Source organism: Limulus polyphemus, unplaced genomic scaffold, assembly GCF_000517525.1.
Source record: "Limulus polyphemus unplaced genomic scaffold, Limulus_polyphemus-2.1.2 Scaffold4811, whole genome shotgun sequence".
In the NCBI taxonomy this organism is placed as follows: Eukaryota; Metazoa; Arthropoda; class Merostomata; order Xiphosura; family Limulidae; genus Limulus; species Limulus polyphemus.
The window spans coordinates 58216-65979 of NW_013670421.1; the positions used below are offsets into that span (position 1 = coordinate 58216).

The 7764-nt window shown below is 35.1% G+C and overlaps 1 protein-coding gene across 2 annotated transcripts in view; it reads right to left on the reverse strand.

Moving 5' to 3' along the window:
- LOC106471721 (aquaporin-11-like) overlaps positions 1-4703 on the reverse strand; it is a 19459-nt gene extending 14756 nt beyond the window's left edge. Inside the window, exon 1 of one of the 2 annotated variants that reach the window (XM_022400329.1) lies at positions 4676-4703. The gene's annotated coding sequence lies outside the window, so the exon portion shown is untranslated. Of the gene's footprint in view, positions 1-3270; positions 3338-4675 lie in introns of those variants that run through there. The other variant, XM_022400328.1, reaches the window with a different exon arrangement.
- Between the last annotated feature and the right edge of the window lie 3061 nt (positions 4704-7764).

The window sequence follows — 7764 nt, forward strand, 5'->3', positions numbered from 1 at the left end:
GGTAAGTATATGTACCCTGGACGACAGTCACACTAATATGTCCATCTTGGGTGACATCTCGGTAAGTATACACATCCTGGACGGAATAATACATTATTCCTGGATTAAACCCAAGCTAGTACACAATTCCTTCACAACATTTACACCTTAGGACTCGCGTCAAAATTCAGTTAATATTTGATATCATTTTCTATTATATTCTCCTCTACAACCTTTCTCTGGAATAAGGACAAAAAAAACTTAATAAATCTAGACAGAGAACTGACTTGTTCTTCCTTAAAAATAATAACAAAAACTAGGCTCTTAGGAGTAACACCATTTTAAAAATTGTGAGTCCTTCTAACAACATTTTAACATCACTCGTCTCCCAGATGACGACGTTACCATAGTCAAAAAGGGCTCTAACCGACAGTTCCAACTCATCATTTTCAATTAACAAATATCTGAAACACAAGTTTCAAAAACATTCATCTTTTCTGGGGCACGAGCCCTTTCAAAACGGAGCCCGTGCACATTTTGTTAACACACACGAAAATATAAATAGTGCCCTCATAATTCGCAAAAGAAAAAGAACTCACTCCTAGTTTTCCAACTCAATTTTTTAAACATAGTTCTATCAGATAAAGAACCCAGTTTCTTTACTAAAGGTCTAACAGAATTTCAAATTGAGGGTAGGCTCGTAAAGATCCTGATGAGTAATAAAATCGAATCGGGTATACGCATTCCCGACGCTTGGTATTGCTGGAGCACAAAAATATAGCTGATAAAAGGAGAAACAAAGGTCTAGTAGATTAATTTACTCTAATCCTGCTTAAAAGAATTTCAAGTGCCGAGGCTATTGAGGATTCCGTCATATATTTTTAGTATTAAAAGTCAGGGTTTTGTTTGTCTGATTTTTATTTATTCAAACTTTTAGCAGACAGATTTTTATCTATTATTTTTCCAAGATTTAGATTGTACTATTTGTAATTTTTGCATCTTTAACTTTGTTTAATTTTTTTTATTTTGTAACATTATTGTAGTTTAATTTATGGGTGGAAGCAAACATTGGAATGGTCAGAGAGAAATCACAAAGATTTCGCTTCTCCTCTCTCTTTCTCACCAGTCTCACCCCTCTCTTTCTCACCAGTCTCACTACAGACCTTTGTTTTATGTCATTACTGGTGTAAGTAAAGATAATGGTGAACCTTCTGCATTTGACTCTTTCTCACTACAAACTCAAGAGTTCGAAGAAGTGATTAGACACACACACACTCTGTAACTTGGTATCGTTATTGTCTCTGCGGGAATTCCGTGTACCACAAAACAAGTTCTTTAAAAGTATACGTTGTTCAGTTTGTTAAAAGATAGTTTTATTCTGACCCTGTGGAACTCCAATTCTATGGTTTCGAGACGTGTGTATTTCAGAACTAAAGGGTAGATGCTAAAACAGCAAGCGTTTCGATACTACTCGCTGGCCTTGATACACTATGTACATACTTAACAAGGATGTGTCCCACGTAAGAATGTGCAACTTGGTTTGTTAACCCTAACTAAGGCCATAGAATCTAACACCTTAATATTTTGGGACACGAGTCGTACTGTCATAAATATATATACTAACTCGTGATTAAAACTTGAGGACAAGTCATGGTCTCTGGTCAGTTGTTACAAAAACGCGCATTTTCACTTTTCGTAGTCGGTCTGTAAGAGTGGCGGTTGACTCCCAATATTCGGTCAGACATGAGTAACCCAAGGGTTCGTATGGGTGCCGTCGTCTAATTTCCCTAACTCTAGTCTATAAGTTCAAAGTTAAGAACGCCTATACGCAAACAGATAGCTTCGTATGTAACTTTGCTTGAAAATTCTGAAACAAACAAATATCACCAGTAGTCCTAACCAAGCTTTAGGTCAACTTGTTTTCGACAAGGGATATTCATTAATGGTAACATTGGCAGTTTTAAAACAAGTTTCTCAGATACATACAACTTACATACTACAAGATTCTGTTGTATTATAGACTATGTAGCAGTGAGAGAAAAAAAAAATGAAACATCGAAAAACTTTATTATCTACCTTTTAGACTTCGTATCGCCTTATATTATTTATTCATTTAAAGTGTAATTCAAAGTTTCACTACACGATAAACAAACACTTCATTTATCTACAGGTTTCGAGCACCACATGCTAACTCACCTTCCAGCAAGAGCACATTGAATTAGAGTTTTTGTATTATGAAACTAACACAAGCTTCGTCTAGCGGTTGCGTACAGATCATAACGTTGTGAAATACTATGTAAATTAGCTAGACATATGAGCTGTAGCTCGTGGTCTAAGCACTGAATAAAAACCTTTCCTTGAGCTTGGGGCCCGGGCATGGCCAGGTCGTTAGGGCGCTCGACTCGCAATCTGAGGGTCGCGGGTTCGAATCACCATCACATCAAACATACTCGCCCTTTCAGCCGTGGGAGCGTTATATTGTGACGGTCAATCCCACTTTTCGCTGGTAAAAGAGGAGCCCAAGAGTTGGCGGTGGGTGGTGATGACTAGCTGCCTTCCCTCTAGTCTTACACTGCTAAATTAGGGACGGCTATCGCAGATAACCCTCGTGTAGCTTTGCGCGAAATTCAACACAAACCAACCTTAATCTTAAACGAATTAGTTCACGAGATATTGTTAAATTATGATTCGATATTGTTAATAACCTCGAGAAGTAGGTCTAATTTTGGAATATTGTGTTTTTTCTGAATTAGATTTTCTTTTTCTGATTCCTTCTCTTAATTCCTTTATTTATTTAAATCAATAACAATATTAACATTTATATTTAGTTTGTATCGTTCACTAACGTTTGTATCAAGTCCTGACCAGGCACGGATTTGATAACTTCAATTTGTTTTTGTTTGTAGTGAAACTTGTATTCCAATTGTTTGAAAGTTTTACTTTAGACTTCTGTTATTATTGTTTCGATCCTGGTTGTAGCGGTGTTTTGTTTTAATCTGTTATCTCTCAATAAAATATTTCAAAAATCAAAAACAACTAAAAATGTTGTTAAAGTAACAAGATTTAAGTTTAAAATCTGTAGTTTAAATAAATGTAAAATATATAAATTTTTACTTTTTCTACTTAAGTTTTTTTTTTTGTTTCTTAAAACCAGGTTTAAAATAAATTATCTTATTACTAACAACTTAAAATCAAAACGAGTCTTTAAACCAAAATCAACATTAAAACTAAAATTATTACAATAAAATACAAAAATTCCACAGATATTATTTTTGAAAAAGCTTTACTTACTTTGACCTGAATAACCTTAATATTTCTTTTGGTTCACCAACAGTACTTTAGTTTAAGGTACATCTAAAATACACGCAAATTCCTCTGGATTCCTATTTATTAAACATTTAGCCCCCTAACGGTATTCAATTAAAATTTATAGAAGCGTCAAAACGATCAATAAAGTATTTTCAAATATTAGTCTCCCCCCCCCCCCTTCATTATAATTCCAAGAGGGGGACTTAAAAGCAAAATAGGTTAAATCAATCTTTTGAAATATTTAGAGTGACACAAATAAAATAAAACGCTCTTACTGGGAGGGGACAATTTAAACTCTTAGTCTCAAATTATTTGTTTCTCTGACATACAATTTTCCACAAATAATACATTTTAAAACATAAATTACAGTTTTAGCATTGCAATCAAAAGCATTTTTAGAAATTTTAAAGTTTTTCGTTCTGGAATTTCAATGAAAAAAAGATTAATCTTTTCAAAATATTTACATGACTGATTTGACACCTTTTTAAGTTGCAATTGAAAGCCGTTAGAAGGCGAGATGTTAAATAAATACGAATACAGAGGTTTCGGCGCTTATTTTAGACGTACCGTTAGTAAGCCTAATCATAATTATGGGTTGTAAATTTGTGTCTACTATGGAAGGAGTTTGGAAACACTTCCTAACTGCTACACCATCCGCAAACTGTGAAGTAAAACAGAAATTTGTGTCAGGTAATGAAGAGTATGGGGCTACCTCCCCTCTCCCTGAGGGACATCCATCTAAAGAAACATTAATGATTAAGCCTAATTTAATATTATTCGCGACAAACTAAGGGTGTGTAAGGTTATGTTTAACAACAACAGCAAATAGATGGCGACTTCTCATGTGTGTTGTTGAAATTAATTTTGTCGGATTGCACTGTTTGAATAGTTGTTAAATATGGAGGATAATGGTTGGAGATTACATCAATGGAATTAAAAATTGTACCATTATCGGAGACTTAAAACATAGTTTTGAAAACAGGCGACGCATAATATCAATTAAAATTATTTAAGTTTGTTTATTTGTAATTAAGCACAAAGCTACACAATGTGCTATCTGTGCTTTGCCCACCACGGATATCGAAACCCAGATTCTAGCGTTGTAAGTCCGCAGACATACCGCTGTGCTACTAGGGGCCTTTAACTTAAGATACCTAAGCCATTATTTGACAAACGTCTCTGTGAGTCCGCTTACAACTGGCGAGCCGCTGGATCGATTTTCACCAAACCTGGCATGTATACTTTTAGAGGCTCCGGAGAGTTACACAGGGGGTCATCTTTTGGATTTGTAAAACCCCCTTCCCTTATATATTTCCCGTGCGTTGAATGGAGACCTCAGCTAGTGTTACTTAAAAGTAATACTGCTTAATAAAATTTGAATATTCACGTAAAAATGGTAGTCTAATATATCCAAACCACCTAACGATATGGAATATATGTGTCTAATATAAAGAAAACTCTACGAAGAAGCCTTTGCGGCTACGTCGCCAACTGCATCTGTGGTGAATACTGATTGGACCTTCGCCCAGATGACGCCAGGTTGGCGGCGACACAAAGTACTAGGCGCTGTCATTTTGAAGAAGCCCGATTTTTATTTTATTTTTTATGTATATGTTTTGTCTGCTGCGTTAAATATATTATTTTCTTTTTTTATTATCAGATTTCGAATGTCTAAATATATCTGCGCAATCCCTGATTTTGAACTAGTGACCAGAGTGAAGGCAGCCAGTCGGTAGCACCCTATAACCCACCGTCCATAAAGTCCGGGGAAACATTCTGTGTATCGCAGAGATTCGAATCCAGCCTCCTAGCTTTGACATCAAGAGCTCCCTCTACCACATGCCTCCCAGTGACACAGTGGTATTTCTCGGAACTTACAACGTTATAAACTGGGTTTCGATACCCGTGGTGGGCAGAGCACAGACAACCCATTGTGTAGCTTCGTGCTTAACGTCAAACAAACCCTCTACCACAGGGCCAACCAGTGCCCTACCTTTGATTTATTCAGTGAAATCTCATTTCTATATTTTATCTGGTTGATGTTTTTTATTTAATTTAACAATAACTCTGGTAAAAGGTTCTTTCAGAAGGAGAAAGAACATTATTGTAACAACAAGTAAAAGCTTGGAATGGTCTATTCTTTCATTGGGGGGGGGGGTAGCCAGACTAGTTTTGGGGAATTCCACTTCTCATCCGTGACTCTGGACACTACCACCAATTAAATTTCGGACCAAACCAAGCCCTTATAGTAGTGAGGTATCGAAATTTACCAGCTGCCCGGTGTCGGCTAACAATACGAAGAATTAAATTGTGGCGAAATGCTACAAGTTCTTCAAATATCTATAGAATGATAGGTTTCTTTTTGTGAGTGTAAAACACTTAAATACACCACTTCGAAAGAACATTCTCTAATCAGGTAACTGCGTTCATTATACTCTGTTTATAATTACCAGGAATTCATCTACTTTTTCGTATGTGCTGCACACTCCTGTTAATTAAACATTAAATATTGTTCTCCATTCAGTTTGATAAACTTCGGTGTTACTCATTACGTCATAGTTTGGAGTTTGTTAACCACTCAGTCTGATAAACTTCGGTGTTAATCATTACGTCATAGTTTGGAGTTTGTTCTCCAGTCAGTCTGATAAACTTCGGTGTTAATCATTGTGTCATAGTTTGGAGTTTGTTATCCAGTCATTCTGTTGTACTTTAGTGTTAATTGAAAGACCTATTGTGTTCAAATAATTTGTTATACTACGGTGATGTTGAGTCACGTACTGTATGAAAAAACGTGTTAAAATGTGTAGAATTAAAGATTTCAACACAGTTATTGCTGGTACACTAAAATATGATAAAGTATACAACATACTTCGTCAAACTTCTTTGTTTTATTAAAGCACAAATGAGGTTTACAAACGGGAGTGTTAATGAGTGATTAGCACTTGTCTATATGTTAAAAACAGTTCATTTCGCAAGGTGTTATGGGTAACGTTATGTAGTAAGTAGCGAGCTATAAGAACCCGAATTGACATTTAGAGTTTTTTATATTTTACCTAATAGCTTAAAATTTGTTTCAAGAATATGGTTCTAATTAAAACAACGATGATTAAGAATGTAAAAATAAAATTTTGCTTCATTAAAGTCGACAAAATATCTAAAGCCATATGTTAAAGTATGCCTTATGCAGAAGGTTAAATCCAGGTTAGCAGTAATGTGGTTACCATTAATGTATTTTCATATTTCATAAGGTTTTTTTAGAGCTGCTAGATAAAGCAGATTTGATTAGGCCTAGCTTATGTGATAAAAATTGTTTTTGACAGCAGATGCAACTTATCGTGCTTTTTTCTGTACATCAGTTGATTTCGAATAAAGGGTATTTGTATAAAAACAAGCAGTTAATAGGAATCTGATAATAAAAACTACTTCAATATTTGCATCATCATAGAGTCAATAAATTCTATATGTGGGGATGGCCAAGCTACTCAATAGGCCTAACACAATATGCACGCTAAAAAAATCAACAATGGCAGTGTTTTACTTTCATTTGTTTCTCTACCTAACAAGCCCAAAAAACGAGAAAAGAAACCATCGCTAAGATACTAAACCAGAAAGTGACCAACCCACCAATTTGTTCATCTTTCTTCTTGTTGTTTCAGTTGATATAACTCTACAACTACTTTATCATTAACGTTAGGTTAAACCTAAATTCACTCCATGTATTTCTGGGCAGTGCACGATATTACCGCTTGGTAGTAATAGCTGGCATACAGTAAAAAAAAAATCATAGTAATACTGTAAACGATGTTATCATTACCCCTTAACGTCTGGTGTTCTTTTACAAATTTTAAGTACAGGGTGAAACAAGAATTGCCAGCCAATAACACAGACCTGCGAATTTCAACTTCATAAAAGTTGTTTTGGTTTTAATAACTGATTTTCCATAATTAATATTGAAAGTCATATAGGAATGATTTATGAATAGCCATATCATCATTATATTCGTGGATAATTCTTTTAGGCATTCTCATCCCTACATCATTTTACAGTTACAAATGTCGTTTATTACTTGTTTTATAAACTAGGGTTAATATAATTCCTTATTTCGCCAGCAGTGTTATTTTTACCTTACGATAAAGAAAACCAGTTTTATTCATTAAAAATATTTTCCTCTGTAATTTTTTATCAAGTAATCAACAACAACAACAAAAGATTAAAACCATTTTACTTCAGAATACAATTAAACTTAGTATTTGACCTAAGAAACGATAGAAAAAATATTTTATATCTGAGAAGAAAAAGTTAAAGCCGTTCTAGTTGAGAATGGCCAGGTGGTTAGGGGGCGCTCGAATCCCCGTCACACCAAACATGCTCGCCCTTTCAGCCGTGGGGGCGTTATAATGTGACGGTCAATCCCACTATTCGTTGTTAAAAGAGTAGCCCAAGAGTTGGCGGTGGGTAATGATGACTAGCTGCATT